The sequence below is a fragment of the Camelus dromedarius genome, chromosome 20 (assembly GCF_036321535.1).
Source record: "Camelus dromedarius isolate mCamDro1 chromosome 20, mCamDro1.pat, whole genome shotgun sequence".
In the NCBI taxonomy this organism is placed as follows: domain Eukaryota; kingdom Metazoa; phylum Chordata; class Mammalia; order Artiodactyla; family Camelidae; genus Camelus; species Camelus dromedarius.
Genome location: NC_087455.1, coordinates 28777723 through 28800201, shown reverse-complemented (window position 1 = coordinate 28800201; position 22479 = coordinate 28777723). Strand labels below are relative to the sequence as shown.

The window sequence follows — 22479 nt, the reverse complement described above, 5'->3', positions numbered from 1 at the left end:
CCCTGGAAAAAAAAAATTCTGAAGCCAGAAGCTGGCTAGAGCAGCCTGCCTGGTAGCAGGACAAAGAGTCAAGGTTGGCCCGCATTTCCAGGGATTGCTGGGCAAAGATCTGGTTTGCTGTGGGCTAGATTCGAATCTGTTGAAGAGAGCTGCCAACAGGTAGCTTTCAAAAGTTCCCAACCCAACAGTACCATCTAGAAGGATGAAAAATGACTCCAACAAAGAGTGGCCAGGCAGGAGCCAGGTGCCGAGTGGACAGCTGTCAGTGCCAGCCAAAGGACACATCTTCTAGGTCAAGGAAAGTATGGCAAAAACATCCCTCATGATGGAAGTTCTCCCAGGAACCAACCTTGGGTACATGACAGACAAAGAGGGCACTTGTGGCAGATGACAACTCTGCAGGTCAAGATCTTTTCTTCCTCTTAATTCCACCCTTCCTGTGCCTGACCCTAGAGGAGCCAGAGGCAGCAGAGTGAGCGAGATGGAATAAAGTGACACTGACCTCCTACCTACAGTGCCAGATTTAGCCAACAAAAGTACAGGGTGACCAGAATTTTAGATAAACAATGAATGCGTTTTTTAGTGTAAGTACCTCCTATGCAATATTTGGGATGTAATTTTACTAAAAGCCTGTACTGCTTTCTGGAACTCACACTGAACTGGGCGTCCTTATTTTATCTGGCAATCCTGCCCATCCTCTTTGCCCACTGCAAACTTCAGGCCTGTGTCAGACCCAAGCGGCAGGAGAGGAGAGATGGAAACTGGATAAGAGCTTGGTGTTCTGATATCAGATGACACTGGACTTTGGATAACTTAAAAAAAACAGACTATTCATTAATAGCCTAAAAGTGCTTAGAAACATGGTACAAATTGTCTGGCAGTTCAGCTGACAGGAGTTTTGCAGCTGGAACCTTCCAAGTCCCTCTTGTTCAATAAACTACTTACAGGTATATTAGGTTCAGCATGTAGGTTATTATTTGTTGCTGAGCCAAGCTGTAAACTAAGATTGCATCTCTTACATGACTTTCTATTTTTAATTTGACTTAATAATTGCCTAGTTAAAGCAATTTTCTTATTTAAAAGTCATTTATGTTTCTTTCTCTATGAACTGCCTATTTATGTACTCTGTTGGGTTGTTGAGCTTTCTCTTAATGATTTATTCAAGTTTATTTGTATATTAAGAAAATTAACCTAAAACAACATTCTTCTATGGGGAAGTTTGAAATGGTGAGTAACAGAGGAGAAGTAGATCTTTTCTGACATTGGTGTTGGGAAGCTTAGATTTCTCTCTATGTCTTGTTGTATCTAGTCATGCTCTTCCCAAATTTTCTTAAATCAACAGTTTCCTTAAATATTCCTTTAATGCTTACATGCTCAATTCTTGGTTAAAAATTTCCCAAGAAGATGTGCATGATTAAGATACAGCCTATCAGCATCCTTCCCCTTTAGACACGATCATTCATCCTTGGGATTTGCTTCCATGAAATTAACCCATATCAGGAAAACAGCTGCAAATATCATCTCAAAGGAATTATGATAAATTTCTCTTGAGATACTATTATTACCTAGTTGGAATATGGGACACAAAGATTAAAATCTCAAATTTGTTTCTTTCTCTGTTCATGATTTTATGATTCTAATCTGATAACAAATCTCATTATTATTTTCAGTTTTTCATTAGAAAATCAGAGCCTTGCTCCTTATCTGTCTCATGAGATTTAGTCTCCACGGTTATCACCACAGTAATGGGGATTGTATGATAAGGTAAAGATTACACTCGAGACTACTACCACTGCATATAAATTTCCACTGTAAATGGTTGCAGGCCACAAGGCTAATTTTTGCATATAATTCTTTTCAAAGAATCCTTTTGTTCTTGAGGGAAATAAAACATTCCAAAAACAAATACATTGAAATATGCATTTAAAAATTATTTTAAGAACAATAGGCAGAAAAATTGCATTTCAGATGAGCTGTCAATGGAGTCCCACATTTGTCAATAATTTCTCAGAAGAGCCCAGGATGTGCTTCGGCTTCTGATTTTTATTTATAAATTCAGTTTTAAGACTGCAATGAGGCATGCTGATTCTCCTGTTTCACTGCCTAATTCATTTATTTCTCTAGAATGAATGACAAGTAGGAAGGGCTGGATTCCAGAATCCCTTGGCCCTGGAATGAAAAAAACCTTGCGTGTCTTGCAGATGCAGGGCTCTGTTTAGTCTCAGCGATATCATCTTCAGCATATGTAATATTGCACATTCCTGTTCAGCTTTATCTCTCTATTCAGTGGAGAACTAGCTTCTTGGGAACCTCTGTCTTAGAAATCAACAAATGTTTCCTTGCTTTGTCCATCTGCAGCACACAAGTTTATCTATCGGGTTTTGTGCTTATCTGACAAGAGTGATGACAGAAATCTGATCAGTGCCCAGATCAATCAATCAATCAATCAAACATACTAGGGGATAGCCAAAGCACTGTGGAGGAAGAAAATGAGTATTGCCGAGGGATGGTCATGTTCCTGGCACAATGCTTGGTGTCTCCATTTGTGCAGACTTATTAAACTCTTGCAACAGCTTCTTCAAGGTAAATGAGAAAACTGCAGGTCAGAAAGTCAGAGTTACTTGCTGATGGTAAATGTCAGGCTTTTCCCATTGCTTCCTGCCTCATACCCAGCACTCCAGCCGTGCTGAACTGTAGGCAGTTCTTCTTAAGCACATAATCATTATCCAAATGTGTCTGGTTAGTTTGGGACACAAAAATCATCATAATATGAATAACCCTGATGCAGGCTTTCATGAAACTGATGGAGATGATGTTGAAGAAATGCTAGACTCACAAGCAAACGCTAATAATTAAGGGTCTTCCAGAGTTAGACCAGTTAACGATTAAAGTGAAAAAAAAAAATAGACATTAATAAGATCTTCAAAAGAGAAATATTTGAAAATCATAGATTAAGGTAGGGGCAGCAGAAAAAAATGGAGGACTTCAATGTATCTGTCAAATGTGTTACTAAACACTCTTTTTAAAAAGTAGATCCCCAAACCCTAAATCAACACTTGTTTTTTTGTTCCAAAAATTAGTGAAGACTTACAATTATTACCTAACTTTTGTTAAATGTAAGTAACAATATAGATTATTTTTATAATTCTTCTTTTCATTTTCCAAGATCAAATTCTAATCAATGTTTCCCATATCTTACATAGAATGTTTATGTTGGGTTCCCTCTATGTCTTCCTTAGACATTCACTGCTTTCACTGGGAGACCTCCTGTGCTTTGTCCTGCTGTTCATGCTTCTGAACCTTTGTCCATGGTATTCCATCTGCCTTCGCGACCTGTCTCTGTTGTTCTGCAGGGAAAAACCTCTTCACTCTTCTCAACCTCCTCCAATATCACCTCTTGTGTAAAAGTTTCCTCTAACTTTCCCTGGCTCTCTTAGCCAAATGGATGGAAATAGGAAGAAATACACAACTTAACAGAAAAATGTAAGTTACAAAGGAAGCAACGAATGAATTGGTGTCAGGAGGCAGTTTTCCATGCCCAAGCACAGGCCTCAAGCAACAGATTTCTTGGATTAAAACCCAAGCACAAATAAAGAACATTTTCACAATCATGGAAAGTTCTATTGGACAGCACTGGAACTTGCTTGAGAAAACACAAGCAATAGATTTAAAAAAAAGAAGAAGCACTAAGAAAGGAATTCTGGGCTTGTTTTCTTTCTAGGTAATGGCAGTACTGCTGGAATGACTATGTGTTCTGGATGCACATTGGAGGAGTCCTTACCAGTGTGGGAGGCTGGATGAGGAAATGATCTTTCAGCTAAGATTTGAGTAGGAATTAACTAGGAATGTGTTGGTGAGGGGAGGAGGGATGGGGGGCTGTGGATTGGTTTGAAAGAGAGTCCCAAGGAGATGGAACTATGGGCGGGGGAGCCTAAAGAAAGAGGACACAGGATGCCTTTGCAAGAAGTACAACATATCCATCAGGCTCTAGTTCTGCAAACAAATTCGTGGTTGACATTGTGCCTGTAATGAAAAATAAAAGAATATGACCTAAATGTGAATTAAGTGCCAGAGGAAATAAACTCCTCTGGTTATACCAGGTCAGGATGATCAGAAGTGATGATGTATCAAGAGGTTTCTTACTAATTCCTTATTTTCAGTATTTGTTCATTTCACACTTATCACATGTCAAATGGTGGAAAGAATTCTATTAGGAAACTCATTGAGGGCCTCAAATAGACTGGAGATGTTACATAATAAATGGAAGCTCATGATCTTTCCATCTTCAGAAGATTTTTGTTCCAACTGAACTCACATCTTACTAATAGACATGGTAATTACGAACAGAATATCAAATTTTGGTTTCCAGTGCAGTATGTCCAAAAGGTGGCATTTCAGGAGCCCTTGTAGCACTTATTTAAAATGCAATCCCAAGACCAGAAATAAATGCATAAACCTATGGTCAGTTAACCTTTGACAAAGGAGGCAAGAGTATACAATGGAGAAAAGACAGTCTCTTCAGCAAGTGGTGCTGGGAAAACTGGACAGTTGTGTGTAAATCAGTGGAATTAGAACACTCCCTCCCACCATATACAAAAGTAAACTCAAAATGGTTTAAAGACCTAAATATAAGATATGACACCATAAAACTCCTAGAAGAAAACATAGGGAAACATTCTCGAACATAAATCACAGCAATATTTTCTTAGATCACTCACCCAAGACAAAACAAAAAAGCAAAAATGAATAAATGGGACCTAATCAAACTTAAAAGCTTTTGCACAGCAAAGGAAACCATCAACAAAATGAAAAGACATCTATGGAATGGGAGAAAATATTTGTAAATGATGTGACTGACAAGGGATTGATATACAAAATATACAAACAGCTCATACAACTCAATATTAAAAAAACAAACAACCCAATCAAAAAATGTGCAGAAGACCTGTATAGACATTTCTCCAAAGAAGATATACAGATGGCCAACAGGCACATTAAAAAATGCCCAACATCACTAATTATTAGAGAAAAGAAAGTAAAAACCACAGTATCTCACAATGGTCAGAATAGCCATCATCAAAAAGTCTGCAAATAACAAATGCTGGAGAGGGTGTGGAGAAAATGGAGCATAAACTGGTGCAGCCACTATGGAAAATAACATGGAGGTTCCTCGAAAAACTAAAAACAGAGCTACCATATGATCCAGCAATCTCACTCCTAAAGCAAATATCTGGAAAAAGTAAAAACTTTCATTCAAAAAGATATATGCGCCCCAATGTTCACAGCAGCACTATTTACAATAGCCAAGACATGAAAACAACCCAAGTGCCCATCAACAGACAACTGACTTAAGAAGATGTCATATATATACATACACAATGGGATACTACTCAGCCATGAAAAAGAATGAAATATTGTCATTTGTAGCAACATGGATGGACCTAGAGATTATCATACCTAGTGAAGTAAGTCAGACAATGACAAATATGATATCACTTATATGTAGAATCTAAAAAATAATACAAATGAATCTATATACAAAACAGAAACAGACTCATTGACTTAGAAAACGAATTTATAGTTACTAAATGGGAAGTGGGCAGAGAGGGATTAAATTAGGATTATGGGAATTAACAGATACAAACTACTATCATAAAATAGGTAAGCAACAGGGATTTACTATACAGCATAGGGAACTATATTCAATATCTTATAATAACCTAAAATGGAAAATAATCTAAAAAAAACATATATATATATATCTCTGGATCACTTTGCTGTACACCTGAAACTAATACAATATTGTAAATCAATTATACTTAAATAAAAAATAATTAAAATGCATATCCCCTCTTTTCCTGCCATCAGTGAGCTGGGCAGAGGCAGGGTTCAGGGGCATTCAAGATTTGGCTCCATTACCTACTGCCATAGCATCCTTGTGGAGGTGTAATAGATGTTAACACTACTTTACAAGAGGTACCAAAGACTGCCTTCTCCTCACAATGACCCAGCACGTGGAATTTGTGAAGCTGCCAATGTCTCAGTGCCAAGCCCATTTTGAGTGCCTGCCTCCAACTGTGATGAGTTGTCAAGTTGGTGGAGGCCCTTTGTGCTGAACAACAAATCAATCTAATTGATGTTCATGACAATAAGAAACTAGGGGAATGAGAAGGCCTCTGGAATACTGACAGAGAAGGAAAAGCCTGTAGAAAGGTTCGTTGCAGCTGTGTGGTTTTAGTAAAGGACTATGCAAAGAATCCCAAGGATGTCATCAAAGAGTACTTCAAATGCAAAAAATGAACAAAAAACTTGGCTTTTGCTTTTAAAAAATGCATACGCCCAAGCCCACCATGGACCTACTTAATCAGAATTGCTGGGCTCTACAGGGCTAACAAATTCCCCGGGTAATTCTACTACACACCAAAGTTTGAGAACTTCTACTCTACGGAAGTGACTCTGAAGTGTGTAGTGGCAGCCCGGAGCCAAGCTGGTTACATAAGAACCATGTAGAATTTTGGTTTTGTTTTTAATTATTACCTCTATACTTACTGGATTTCACTAGTTGCTCCTCTTCCTGTCCCAGGATCCTATCCAGGACACCACATTACATTTAATCATCATGTCTCTTTAGTCTCCCCCGGTCTATGTCAGTTTTTTAGAGTTTCTTTGTTTTTCTCATGACCTTGAGAGCTTTGAAGAGTCCTGGCCAGGTACCTTGCAGAATGTTCCTCAATTTGGGTTTGTCTGATGTCTTCCTCATGGTTAGACTGGGGCTATGGGTTATAGGGAAGAAGACCACAGAGGTGAAGTACCACTCTTACTGTACCTTATCAAAGGTACATACTGTCAACAAGATTTACCACTGTTGATGCTAATCTGGATTATTCTGCCTAGAGGTAGTGTTTGCTGGTTTCCTTCACTGTCAATTTCTCCCCCAGCCCAACGCTACACTCTATACTATATTCTTTATACTTTTTGGAAAAGAATCACAAAGCACAACTCACAGTCAAGGGGGAGGTGGAAATTAAGCTTCACTTCCTGGAGTGGCAGGTATCTACATAAATTATTTGGAATTCTTCTGTAAGGCAGATGGGTTTCCTTTTCCATTTATGTATTTACTTAATCATTTATGTATATCCATATGGGTGCGTTGATATTTGTACTCTGGGTTATAATCCAATATTATGTTATTTATTTTATTGCCCACATTTTTCAGCTTTGGCCATTGGGAGCTTTTGATATGCCCCTGTGTTGTTACTTTAGGCACTCCAAGATGCCCCAGGCTCATCTTGTGTCTTCCCTATCCCAGACCTAGAATCAGGCATGTCTTGCAGTAGAGTTCTTTTCTAAAATGTACAATTTCTGCCTCCTAACCTTGGAGACGCAAATCCAGTTGGTCTAGAAAGGAAGCCCAAGAATATGTTTTTTTTTTTAATTAAATGAACCAGAACACACTCATAGGAAAAATAAATTCAAACAATGCAAAAGGAATATATATATTAAAAGTGAGGGTCTATCAGTCCCTGCCCAAAGACAACCTACTGCCAGCTTTTTAGAAATCCTTTCAGAAATCATCTATATGTATTTCTGAGTATGCACATATGTATATATCACCTGTATTTTTATGGAAACAACAGTATACTACAACATTCTTGCACCTTGCTGTTTTCACTTAACACATCTTAGAGATTGTTACATGAACACAGATTGACATTATCCTTTTCTATGTGGCAGAGAGCTTCAGTGGACAGCCACAATGTAAGTTTTTTACCCGTTGTTTATTAATAAACATTAAGGATGTCTCTGAGTTTTGCCATTACAAGCAATGCTACCATGAACTTTCTGCACATACTTTTTCATACATGTCTTAAGACATCACTGTGCTAAACTCACAGCAGTGAAATCACTGGGTCAAAGGTATATGCCTGTAACATTTTGGTAGATACTGACAAACTGCAATTCAAAAACTTACAGCAACATATACTCTCACTAACAATGTATGAGAATGTCTTTTCTCCACATAATTCACAATAAAGTGTAGTGCTAAAGTTTTTTATTTTTGCCAATCTGATAGGTGAGAAATGGTACCTCATGGTTTAAATGTTCATGACTTTAATTATGAGTCATACCGATTATATTTTTATATATTTATAAGTATTCAGAATTTTTGTATGTGTACGAGCTGCCTATTCACACCTTTTGTCCTTTCTTTTCCATTGGATTATCAACATTTTTCTTATTGGTTTGTAAGAGCTCTTTATATATTAAGGAAACAAGTACATGCTTGCTTTCTGTGTTGTATGTACTTTTTTAGAATACATTTTTGAAAGTCTCCCAGGTGATTCTGATGACAGCCAGGCTAGGGACCCACTGCTAGGTAATTGTATATAGTCAGGGTTAATATGTCCCACATGGGTGACACCCCCAGTCACAGGTAAGGGTAATTGCTGCCCTACCAGCTGTGATCTGAGGGTAACAAAATTCCTGTGGAAATCACCTCAGCTACTGAGAGTAGAGATTCTAGGGACTGAACCTACCCTTTGAGGCACTGTTACCAGGGAGCTGAGCATCACACTGACCCATTATTATGCAACAGCAAGACTGCCACTTCCCCAACATGTCCTGTATCCTGGGATTGGATGCAGATCCGACAAGGATAATAGAGGGAGACTCTTTTAGCCTAATACCACAGGACACAGCCATGGCGTTGGTAATCAGGCAATATGAAAGCCCTGATTATCTTGCACACGACACATCACATCTTGAGGGCAGGTAAGATGGAAGGCCTCTTCTCCCCTTTTCCACCTCCCGCTCCCCAGGTGCTGAAGCCTTAAAAGCAAGATGGAAATGAACAATGCACAGCCCGGCAGAGGAAAAGGACCAAAAGAGGGGCTGTGTGAGGAAGGAGAGATAGGATATCCGGGGGAAAGGCTCTTCTTCCAAAGAGAGGGAGCTGCCACCTGGGTGCCTGAGGGTCACTGTGAGGCCCCCTTTAGTGACAGAACCCCAAGAAAGGCAAGCATGTGGCAAGGAGCAGAGGAGCATCTCCAGAGCCCCTGGCCCCTTAGTGGCCATTAGAATGGACTGGAATGTTCTGCTGAACATAAAATGAAAGGGCTGTTTAATACACAACTGTGAACCCTGTGTCTGGATAACTATGTCTGCACCACCCGCTCCCATCCAAGATGTTTGTGCAAGGTGGCGTTGAGGGCTACATTCTGGGATTGGGCCCAAGCTGAGGAAGTAGGGGCACCTTAGATTAAAAGCACAGACCAGTGGTTCTCAAAGTGCAGCTCTAGGACCAGAAGCATCAGCTTCACTGGTAGCTCGTCAGAAATGCCAATTCTGGGATCTCACCCAAGACCCACTAAATCAGAAACTCTGGGGATGGGGCCTAAGAGTCTATGTTTTAGTAAGCCCTGCAGGTGATTCTGAAGCTAAAGTTTGAGAACCACTGCTATCTGCCATGGCATCCAAGATAGCAGAGTGGAGCCCGTAAGCAAAAAGCCGGCACCAAGTGCAGTGGTGGCACTCAGACATTCTCTCTGGGGCAGCGGCACACCGTGTACAACTGCCATTGGGCCCTACAACTTCCGGATGTGTGTTTGCTGGGGATCAACGCTTTCCCCAGAGAGCTGGCACCAGAGTGCCATGCACATTTCCCAGATGGGCTTCTGAACAAGAACCCCCAGCAGGAGGTCCCAGGGGAGGATAATTCTTCTTGATTGAAGGTAGGCAGGGTGTGGGCTCTGTGTGAACTCCCCCAGGTCACTTCACTTCTTTGGATTTTAGGGTTGAGCATATGGGGCTTTATTCACCCAATTCAAAAACAGTTCATCTTGGCAAAAGTAAAGAAAAAAAAATCTTTTTTTTTGATAGATTTTTTTTTAATGGCTCCAAGATAATTTGGGTTCTGGATCATTATTTCAGTTGTTTCTGTCAGCAAGTAACCTTACTGAGTACCGTCTTACAGGGGGAGGGTATAGCTCAAACAGTAGAGCACGCATGAGGTCCTGGGTTCAATCCCCAGTACCTCCATCAAATATAAATTAATAAATAAACCCAATCACCTCCCCCTCATAAAACAAAAGAAAAAAAAAAGAGTACTGTCTTGTAATTTATTGCCAAGTCACATTTTTGGGCAAATATTTTCCTATAAAATATTTAAGGCTCTATCTGACTTTGGGTCTTTGGAAGAGATTACATTTCCTCTAAATGTCTGATGCATCCTCTGGGGTTTTGGCCACAGCACCGCCAATGTGAATGCTGCTGACGGGAAGCTCGTCACCCCCCACTAAACAGACCTTTTTGCCCACTGGAAAAGATGCGCGGACTGAAAATTTTTCAGAATTATTTTTCAATTACATTTCCTCTATTTTTTTTCTCTTTGCTAGAAGTCAAATACCAAATGATTGCTTTAGAAAATGTTTAGTTTAAAAGGAATCTTAGTTCTGGCTTGAGCTCAGGGGGCAAAAGGGAGCTGTTTGGGCCCTGCGTGGAAAGGCTCTGTCCCATCAGGAAACCCAGATGGTCTTCCAGGAAGAGGCGACAGAGGCTGGCCACGCAGCACTCCAGACAACTTGTGGTCCTGGGGGTGTAGGTGGGGAGGGATCTGACACCACAGTCCTGCAAGACTAAGTGGGTTTCTCTAAATTTTCTGCTCCAGGCTGAGGGAGGCTGAATGCGAGGACTGGGATGCTGGCACTGGCAGGAGCTGGGCTTCCTCAGTCTCAAGTTTCCCAGAATGACCTGACTTATTGACATTACACTTCAGGATGCAAACTGAGAGCTCTTGAGAAGCAGTGCTTGTTTTTTTAGGGTTTCAACAGCTTTTACACACAGTCACACATATGCACACATTTCTGCAAAGACAGCGTTGTATTTCTATGTTTTAACAAGTCTCCCTGGTCTCTCAGCCGTGCATTTTTAACTTAGCTGTTCTGGAGGTCAACAAAAGTCAGCCTCTGGATAACCCACAAGCTGTGCAGACTCTGATCCCAGGCTACAAAGCCCCTGAAATTATATGCCAAATTGTGTGTGTGTGCATTTTCCTCCCTAGAGTCAAGAGGACACAGCTTGTGTCAGAGGGTCAAAGAGGTCCCTAGGTGTTTAAGAACCTCAGCAGGTTGTTGAAATTCACATGCCACGGCAATGATTAATTTCTGTTGCCTGCAAGTGACTATTCCTGAAGGACCACAGTCAAGGTTATTCACCAATGCCTCCCCTCCAAGCACAATACAGCAGATACGTATATCCAAAATCAGACTCACAAGCCATATTTTTGTTTTCTGAGAAAAAAAGAATCTCTGCAATATAGAACAGTGTTCTTATACCCCAATCATCATCCTAAATTCAGTTGTTAATATTCTTCCTTTAACGCTTTAGGTTGAGGGGTTTTTTTTTTCTAATTAAAAGAGAAAAAAATATTAGAGATAAAACTTGGTTCCCAAATTCCTCTTTCGAAAAGTAACTATAATGATGAATTTAGCATGTGTCCCTTCAGTGCATTGTTTGAAGCTTGTGCATAGATGTGGCCCAGAACAATAAATAGTATTCCTTTTATATTTTAAACAGTATCATCCTGAATGCATCAGCCTGCAACTTATTTTCTTCCCTTAAAATTATACTTTGAAATCTATCCTGATTGACATACAAAATCTAGTTCCTGACTTTGCTATTTTGTATTTTAATATTTAAATGCACCACATTTTATTTATTCATCACTGATGGATTCTCAGGTTGTTTTTAATTTCTTGGTCTTATAAACAATGCAGCAATGCATCTCCTTGAACAAATCTCCTGTGCGAGTGTCCTTCTAGGGAGGAGACCTAGAAGAAGAACTGCTGGACCACAGGGTATGTGCATCTTGGATTTAATAAATACGCCCAGTGGGTCTCCAAAGTGCAGTACAGCAATTTTCACTTCTCCAGCAGCCTCTGAGATTGCATGAATATAAAATGTAAAAGGAACACTATTTATATTTTTCCACTGGGGCTCAGATGGGAATGCACCTGGTCTGGGACCTCCTACCTCTTTCCACCTTTCTGTGTGCAGGCAGCTACTTCTCCAAGCATGGAGATGAGAGCGCTCCAAATAAAACCTTTTTGAGGGGAATCTTTCTCAAATTGTTTTCGATCCATGAGGCACTGCTAACTTGCCATGACCTACACCATAGGGTTGTGCCCCAGCCTGTTTGTTTAGACTCAGCTTTTATTTCCCCTGACTTGATAAAACAAGTGGAAACTCTTTATCTGCTCATACTTGTGCCCTAAATTGACCCAGCCCAGGGGCTTGACACTGACCAGGGAGGAGTACCACACTGGCTTGCCTTCAGATTGCCTAAGGTCAGTCCTGCTGCTTGGTTTGCCTTGTCCATTCCTTAAGCCAGTGTGTGAGCACCTGGGTGAAGGGGTGCAAAGATACACAAGACAATAGTCCACAGTCTAGCTGTCACCTGCAGAGGCCATGCACTAGCAGTTTAGAGTCGTATCTCAACAAGTCCTTCCAGCAGGCTTATGAAGTCAGTACTATTATTATCTCCAACTTACAGAGCAGGAAACTGAGGCTTGGCATTCGGGATGACCTCACTTGCCCCGGCAAAGCTAGGATTCCAGCCCACATCTCTTTGTGTCCAGACTAAGTAATGTCTAAGTCAAACAGTAGGAGGAGCTCTCTGTGAGGCTGGAGTGAGAGGACACTTTGGTTAAGGGGAGAAGAGGAGATGGTAGAAAGGGAGTGACATTGGAATGGGCTTAGAAGGCTGGTTCACATGTTAATGGGAAATGATGCTGGGAAGGATAGAAGATGTACAAACACACGAGGTGAGAAAGGGAAGAATGCATTTGGGGAATGTGGAATGGCTGGAGCAGAGGAAACCTGTAGGAGTGGAGCAGAATGTAAACCAGGAAAGCAAGCTGGGATCTGCTCACAGCAGAGAGGCTGAGTCACTGGAGGCCTGAGCTGCGGAGTGATGTGATCAGAGCCAGAAGCAATACAGAGAATGGAGTTGTGGGAAGTGTAGGGTCGCTGGGAGACTAGCTAGGAGGGGAGGACACTGAGGACTGGCATGCTCACATCCGTTCTAACTGGTACTACTCAAGGTTGGAAAGCTGGAAACTACAACTCACACACTTCTTTGTAACTAGACAGGGGACCCACTTTGCTGACATGGATGATACAGAGGCAACATGGTGCTGGGGTCACTTGCTTCCTGATTGGAGGACTTCTGCAGTGACAGAATTCACTTTCCAATTTTCAGCAGAGACAGTAGGATTCCAAGTGTTGGGTGTTGCTCCTGGAAGCTCTGTTTCAAATGTCTTCTCCAGATTTTTCAACAACTTGTTAGCCACTGAAACCTGAGTTCTGCTCAAACTAGCCTGAGTGGCTTCAATTTCTGCAAATAAACCCTAAACAAGAAGGCAATAACTTGGATGGAAGCCATAAAGCTGGAAAGAAGAGGGAGTGGGAATGTACATTTTGGAGGCAGAAATGGCAGGACGAGGTTGTCCTGGTCAGAGATGTTGGATGGAGGACCTGGCCAGAGGCAATGCTGAGGTCGTATGCTGCAGTGATATGGGGAGTGATGGGGGCATTAATGGCCACAAATATTGGATTTTGAGAAGCTGACTTTAATCTAGAACTTTGAGGAAGACCTAAATTTTGGGAAGTGGGAAGAAGAGTCAGTTACGACACAATTATGTGTTTAGAAGCCTCTTTCCACTGGAGGCTGGAATCCCATGAGGTCAGAAACCTCGCTGGCTTATTCACCATCACAAACTCTAGGCCTGGCTCAGTGCTTGGCATAGTGTGCATTCTCACAAAATATGTGTTGAGTAGCGAAGTTAGGGGTCCAAGGTGCAAGAGGAATTATGAAAGGAACGCATTTTTAGAGCCAGAGGGTAGGAAAGAATGTAGGAGGGATAAAAGAAGTTGAGAAGTAAGAAAAAGACCACCAGATGTGACAACTGGTGATGGATAAAACAGGACGTTTTAAAAGCTTTTCTAAAAATAAGCTTTTTTAAAAAAAAATTGAAGGAAAATATATATACAGAAAGCATATGAAATACATGTATAGCTCAAAGAATTATCACAGATGGTAACTACCTTCCAGATCAAAAACCAAAATATTCCCAGCGTATCCAAAGCCTCCCTCATAACCCCTCAGTCATTAATCTTCACTACCTGAAGGAAACCACAACCCTGACTCCTAGCATCATAGATTGGTTTTGCCCATTTTGAGCTTTATATAGGGTCATGCATTGTATATTCACTTGTGTCTGGCTTCTTTTGCTCAAAATTGTTTGTAAAACTCATCTGCTTTGTTGCACGTGGCAGTAGTTTGTTCATTTTCATTGCTGTACAGAATTCCATAGTGTGCATGTCCCAGACGGTTTAACTGCTCAACTGTTGAGGGACATTTAGCTTGCTTCCTCATTTTGACTATGAATAAAGCAACTATAAACATTCTTATATAAGTCTTTCGGAATACCTATCTATACATTTGTATTGATTTGGTACATATCTAGAAGTGAAATTGCTGGTATATAGGGTCTCAATATATTCAACTTCAGTAAATACCAGCAAACAGTCTTCCAAAGTGGCTGAACTAATTTATACAGTCGGCCCTCTGTATACACAGATTTTGGTATCCACGGGGTTCCTGGAACCAATACCCCATGGATACTGAGGGACGACTACACTCCATCAACAATTGTACTTTATAATTGTTCTGTATTTTCTTCAAATAGATTAGTGCTTTTTATGGTCTATTTAAGACATCTTACCTGACTTCAAAGTCTTGGAGAGACTCTCCCATTTTATCTTTTAGAAGATTATTGTTTTATCTTTCACATTTAGCTCTATTATACGCTTTGTGTTGATGTTTATGTATGCTGTGAAGTGGGGGGGCAAGATTAATGTGTATTCCATTCGGACATCCAGTTGGCCCAGCATCATTTATTTGAGAAGACTTCCTTCCCCCTTGTTCTGCAGAACCATCTCTATCATACATGTATGTGTGTGAATCTGACTATGGGCTATCTGTTCTAAAAATTTGACCTTGCCATTTACCCAGCTCCTGTGACTTTTCTCTCTTAATATTTTTCATTTTCTGTTCCAAGAAGTAGATATTAGTGATCAGTCATTTTTCCAATTTGCAATGAAAACTGAGGTTCACAATAAATGTTGGCCTGGACTGTGCTACTGGGAATTGTTTCCTAGAATTCCTTCCCTATATGATTCTGGGTTGAGTTAGCCAAAAGTGAAGTTGTGAGAGATTTAGGAAGCAGAAACGAAGCAGGCACCATTATGGTCTAAAGGCTGTCGATGGTGAGATGCCGCTAGAGACAGACTGAACACACCAGCGGGTTCCAGCATGCCCTCACTGGTCCCTGACCCTGCACCCAGCTCCCATGACAGCACCGCCAGGCCTGACAGCGGATGCTGTGCTGTAAACACAGAGGCTTCGTCATGAAGACCCAACAACCCTCCCTAGACTTCATCTCCAGCCCCTCTCCCCATCCTGCTCCAGCAGCTAGACGGCGCCTGGGCTCCAGATTTCCCTGTGAGCCGGGGCTGATTAGTGATTTCCTCTGATTCTTCCTTTCCAGACCTTTACTTCCCCAGCTCCTCCCAAAACTGTATAAAATCCATTTCCTGTAATAAACTCCTTATCTCGTAACTCATAGTGATTTTGCTTCCCTGATAGAACCCTGACTGATCCACACACGCGTCAATCATCAATGCAACAAGACAGTGGCAAGCCCGAAATTGGCACTCAGTAAAATCTACAACTGATGAAGAACTGAAGAAGTGTATGACGGGATGCCTGGCTGACAACACGCAACGAGCTCACATTGATGATTTCAGTTAAGACCATGAAGCTGGCTAAGTGACCTCTTTGCGCATCCTTCCTCCACACCATCCCTAGCTGCCTCGAAGCATTGCTTTTCTATATGCCCACCTCTATCTTTCCCTCCCTGGTAAACTCATGCAGGGGCTTGTCATAATCCTCCTTGTCTGAAGGGAAGTGTAAACCCAGTGCCACAAGGATGTCAGGAGGGAGTGACTGGAAGGAGTGATCAGCTCTGGCTGGGGGAGCCCAGAATTTCCATGCGGGCACTGGCCCTCAACTTGGATCTAAAAGTCTGAACCTTGATGGGCAGGAAGAGAGGGAACAAGTAAGACTAGGTAACATTTGTCTGTGGATTAAGTGCCAAGCACTGTGCTAGTAAGACTTTACGCATTAACTTACTTGTTCTCACATCACTTGTATGAAGCAAGTGCTATCATATCTCATCTTATAGATGGGGAAGCTGGGAGTCAGGATAACTAGAAAACGAACGGATTACCACATTCCCCCACTAACAGCCAGACAAAAACTAGGGACGGGGTTGATTTGTCCTAGAATTTAAGAAGAGCCCTTCTGCAGGGGTGGTAATTGCAAAACTCTGGTGTGGTCCTTGAATATATATCACGGAGTCCTGGAAAACGGGAAGCGAGAGGGAGAGAGTGTGGTGGGCTTTGTGTTGTTTTGTTTCTCCTGAGACAAAGGAAACAAAGAGAAAAGAAAAGAAGAAGGAGAGGTTACATAACCTGGCACAAAGCAGCAGAAATGGCTGAGGAGTGTCTTTAAGAACTTGACCAAGAAGGCCATCAAGGATGGCTAACATTTACTTTTAACTTGCCCAATTTTCTATGCTATAGATCCATTTTCCTGAATTTTTAATAGAAATAAAGTCTGCAATACACACAAAGACGTGTCAGCATGAATCTATGGGAAATAAGGAAATGGCTGAGTCCCAGGTCTGGGGTCTGGATTATACGAAACAGCGAGATGAGCCCTAAACTGAACTGTAGTTCATGGAAGCAGAAGGTCAGAACAAGAGGTAATTCAGGACTCAGGTCCCCCAGGAACTTGTAGAAATCTTAGAGGAGGCCCTGGGCTTTCCAAGACCTATTGAATTTTGTTTTTTAACTTTCCAATGACAGACAATCAACAGCAAAATTAACCCCAAAGACCTAATACCCATCCCTCTATGGCAGTATCGGCCCCTCGCCTGAAGGCTGCTTTTGGAAACGAGGGCAGGCTCTACCCCTCCCATGTGAGGCACTTGTGCTTAGCACCAGCTCCATGGCAGGGACCACCAGCTGGGCTCTATTTCTTAAGATTGCCTCCCTTCCCAAGCTCAGGGAAATTCACTGCCTTTTCCAAGATTTCTGAGAATTCACAGGGGCCTCATGGTCTCCAGCATCTGCTTCTGTAACAGGGTAAATTCACAGGTCCGCCTGCTGCCCTCACGCGGGGTCCCTGCTTAGACTATCAACCAGACCTGACACTGCCTCATTCCACAAGCCCCTCACACGTGTGTGTGTGTGTGTGTGTGTGTGTGTGTGTGTCCCTGGAAAAACGGAGGGGGTCTAACTCCAACACTCCAGCCACACGACTTCAGACATCACCTCAGGGAGACCTGTTCCCACAAGTCTGCCAGGAGCCCCACACGTCAGGCTCACGCTCCCTCTCCTCTCTCACTTCCCTTCTTTCCTTCGTCCCTTCTTTTGACAGAAAGTTCAAATTCCTCCCATTTGTTTACATAGAATAAATTCACTCTCTTTAGCCCCAGCCCCTAAACTCAGCGCCAGGCCTCCCTCTGCAGAGCTGAGGACTTGGTTTCAACAGTGGGATTAAGGGCTTAAACAAAGGCATCTGCCCCCCATGGAGAAGTGAAGTCGTTACTAAGGACACCCTCAGACTCTCCGAGACTGCTCCTTTCAAAGGCTGGCACCGAGCGCTCCTCCCCGTTAGTGAGAGCTGAACTTGGTGACTCACTTCCCACGAATGAAGGGACGAGACTTCCCAGGTGGGCGCACAGTAGGCACCGTGACTTCTTCCTCTCAGACCACTCACCCTGGGACAAGCCAGCTGCCCTGTCACAGGACACTCCAGAGTGTGGAAACCCAGGGAACCTTCTCTCTTCTCTTCCTCCACTGCTAACTCTTCCCATCAAACACAGCCAGAGTGCAAAGTGTGGTGGGGGGCGGGGTTAGGCTTGGGGGGAAGGTGCTGGGTCACAGCAGAGGAGTCAAAAGACATTTGATGCCCGGTGGCCAAGCGCAGGCTGTGGAGTCACAAAACCTGCGTTTAATCCCCAGCCCCTTTCAGCCCCTGAAGTGTCAGTCTGCTCATCTGTAAGGTGGCTCACGTGGCGGTAGTAATGACGGCCAAGAGGGCTGGCCAAGCCCCTGCAGTGCGCGCACCAGGCTCTGGGCAGCTGCGCTACATACATTATCATATTATTAATATGACCTTTTAATCCTCACACACCACCTCAACAAGGTTACTCTGTTGTAGTGGTTGAATAGTGTCCCCCCCAAAAAAGATATGTCCAAATCAGAATCCCAGATACCTGTGAACTGTGAGCTTCTTTGAAAACAGGGTCTTTGCAGATACAATTAAGAATCTTGGGATGAGATCATTTTAACTTTCAAGAAGGCCCTAAAATCAATAATGGGCGTCCTCATAAGAGAGAGGAGAAAGAGGTTTGACACACAGAGGAGAGACACAGGGAAGAAGGCCACGTGAAGAAGGAGACAGAGATGGCAGCTACCACAGACCCAGGAAGGCCAGAGCTGGAAGGATTCTCCCCTGGGGCCCTTGGAGGGAGCACCGCCTTGCTGACACCTCAAGTCTGTGCTTCTGGTTTCTAGAATTATGAAGAGAATACATTCCTATTGTTTTCGGCCACCAAGTTTGTGGTCATTTGTTAACAGCAGCCCTAGGAAACTAATATATATGTTTTCATCTCCACGTCACAGATGAGGAAATGAAAGTGAACGAACCCGCTTACGGTCGGTTTTTATGCAAAGCACTGATTTACGCTAGAGAAACACGAAGCTGCTGAGTGCCTGTAAGACAAATGATGAGGAACCAAAACAGGAAAATGAGGACAAGTGTGTAGTGCCAGGTCTCCACTGGAGGAAAGGAAAAGGAGCCCACATCATTTCCCTTAATGTGCTACTTCTCCCAAATACCAGAGCCCATTTAATTAGGTCAGGAAAACCCTCTCGGAAGGAGAAAGCCAGCAAAACAGAACTCAGGGTAACATGCAAAACAGCTCAGCACAACTCTGTGGAAGAGACCAGACCAGCCAGAACCAGTCGTGAAGACAGGATTAGACTCTTGGGAGGCTTTGAGCAGATTAAATTAATAGAGCAATTAGGGACAAGAAAGCAGGGTAAGCCTCTTAAAATCTAGGAATCGAAGGGGAAATTTTCAGAACAATTTGGCCTGTAGGAAGGACACAGTTCGCGAACTTTAATTTCTCTTTGGTTTCTTTTTAAGATGCTGAAATGGCAGGTCTGAAGAGCAGGAAATAATTAGACATTTCTTCTTAAATGCAAACAGCGGAAAATCATTAATTTTTAAGGTCCACTCATTTCCAAAGGAGCCAGGTAGCCGTGCCTGGTCTTGAGGGTTTAATTCACTTACATACAGGGGAAAGATTTCTCCTAACCTACACCATTATCATTCCAAGAGGCTTCTCTTGCCTTTTAGGAAAAACAAAACCAAAAACAACTGCATTTTCCATAGTTGCAAAAATAATAAATGCTCAATGTACAAAACTTGGAAAACTTGAAAAGGCACAAAGAAAATAAAAAGAAAAAAATAAACACCACAATCCCACCTTTAATACATTAAAATATTTCCTCTGGTATTTTAGATATAGTCATAGATATAAATATGTAATTCAGAACAAACGGACGATAGCTGCTCCTGCATATTCATGGAAGGGGTGAGGGCATAATGCATACTTACGAAGAAAAAATAGTTAACATTTAATAGTATTTACTTTGTGCCAAACATTGTAAGCACTTCAAAATATTAACGCTAAGAAACTTCTGCCTACTACCAAGTCCAAAGATATTCATCTGCATCCAACTCATTTAATTCTCAGCAACCGTCTTAAATGTTAGTCCCACCCCCATTTTGTAGATTAGGAAACTGAGGCACTTGGAGACCCGCTCCCCAAACCACACAGCGGGTAAGCAGCAAAGCGGACTTCGCCCCAGCCTCCTCGGGAAGCGAGGGAGGCCGTGCCAGCTCCATTCACTGCGTCCTCCCCCTTAGAGGCCGGCAGGTGGGAGGGACTCACGGTTCAGAGAGTCCCCTCGTTGGTCTCTTCTGTCCCAGACTGACCTCTGTCAGAGTCACCGGGGAGTCTAGGTAAACTTGGGCTCGAGAGCACGCGGTAAAGAGGGGGTGGGGGAAACTGAAGCAAGGAGCGCCTGGAGTGGGGGCGGGCCTGCCCTGGTGCCGCCCTACGCCCAACGGGCCTGTTGCACGGGCCACGCCCACGGCCACTCCCCCCCCTCGCCCGTGGCCCAGACCCTCCTCTGCAGTCAGAGCCTAGGGGGCGGGGGCGCCTGAGACGCTGGCAATAGGAAAGTCAGCCAACGTTGAGAAAAAGTTTCACACACATTTGCCTAGTTTTGGGGAAATTCAGGGAAGTGGCTGAATCCCACGTCCGAGCTGAGGCAGCGAAGAGGGAAAGGGGGAAAAGAAGACTTAGTGGGCTGAGAGTGAGAGGCCAGAGGCAGCAGTGAGCCCCTGGGAATCTGGATAAATTTTGAGCAGGACGTTGTACATTGTACTTCCCACAAACACAGGCTAGAGGACACAACCACTTCTCTCTCAAGCCCAAAGGACTGAATGATCTCAGCCGACTGTTGGAAGAGAGATATACATTCATACATCCATATTCATACATGCTCTCTGTAATATGTGTGTTGTGTGTTTTGTCTCATATATACGTAACATATATATGACACAAAATATGTACAAGTAGACATGTAAATAATTCTTTACAAAAGTGACATCATATATAATAAATCTATGTAATAAACAGTATATATTATATAAATATGATACATGATTGCATAATATATACATATGTGTCAGCTATACAACAAAACACACATTTTATATGTAGGATATACAAGATTGATATAGATTTTATTAAAATGTACTATTACATATGATTTTCATCTTTCCCATTAAAATGTTTTTACAAAAATGGGATATTATATATAAAATTTTGTGAGATTTTTAGTTAGGAATATACTATGACCATTTTACTATTTTAGTTATTTTCTTCTACAACATGATTGCTAATTTTTATATTCTATGCTGAGGCATCATAATTTGCTTAATCAGTCTCCAATTTGGTTATTTGGACTGTTTTGAGTTTTTGTTATTATAAATAATGATGCTAATGAACTTTCTTATAAATAGATCTCTGATTTGACACATAGTGCCGGGCACCAGTCAAGGCCTGACAGGACACAGGTGGCATGCTAAAACTGGGTAATTGAGGGATGTCTAATTAAAGGACAATGTACAAATGTGTGAAACCAGCCAGGGATGGTGCAGAGCTGGGGGATACCACCACCGATAGACTGCAGGGGGCAGGGAGGGAGATGTTACTAGAACCCGCAGAGGGTGGTGTTTGGAGCGGATCACCTGATAGGAAGTATGCCTGTTGGTGCAGAGATGCAACAAACCCAGCAGCAGGGTCAGAGAAACTGTATCCTCACCCTTTCCCCATCCTCCCAGCTCCTTCCCATGCCTCTCACTAGCAGGACCCAGCCAGGAGCCAGAGGTCAGTCCATGCAGGTGAGCCACACAGAAGGATGGAGAAGAGTAGACAGTGGATCTGGAGAAGCAAACTGAGGTTAATGTGCCATAAAGAATGATGTTAACAACTTCATACCCAATGGCGATGTAAAAAGGCACCTTTTTCTCTAGAGTACCCATGTAGATACCAGGCATTACCACTTGAAGGGGGCTGAGTAATGTCTCTCAACAATATCTGGTCCAAGTCCCTGAAACTTCCAAGTGTTACCTTATATAGAAGAAAGGTCTTTGCAGAGGTGTTTACGTTAAGGATCTTGAGATGGGGAGATTATCCTGGATTAGCCAAATGGGCCCTACATGCAATCCTAAGTGTCCTTATAAGAGAAAGGCAGAGGGAGATTTGACACAGAGCAGAGATTGGAGGTCATGTGGCCACAAACAAAGGAATGACAACGGCCACCAAAAGCTGGAAGAGGCACGGAGTGAATTCTCCCCCAGAGCCTCCAGAGTGAGTGTGGCCCTGCTGGCACCTTGATTTCAGCCCACCGAGTACACTGTGTTTGTGATAATTTGTTACAGCAGTCACAGAAAAATAATACACCACTCTTTTCAATCTGTGTTAGTCATGGCGTTAGGGAGTAGGAGAGTATTTCGTTATTGCATCATTTTCTGTTTCTTTTGTGAGGTCGAATACTCTTCATATATTTAGTTTTCTTTTGTAGAATTGCCTTTGCTTGTCAGGGGAGAGTCATCTTTTTCTGCTTGGTTTGTGAAGTGTTTTATATCATAAGCATATCAACTGTTGGTTTGTTTCCCAAACATTTCAGTAGGTTTATTATTTTTTACAG

At 42.4% G+C, this 22479-nt stretch overlaps 1 pseudogene; it reads left to right on the top strand.

Moving 5' to 3' along the window:
* The first annotated feature begins 209 nt into the window (after positions 1 to 209).
* On the top strand, positions 210 to 6523 carry LOC116148878 (small ribosomal subunit protein eS12-like; annotated as a pseudogene).
* The last annotated feature ends 15956 nt before the right edge of the window (positions 6524 to 22479 follow it).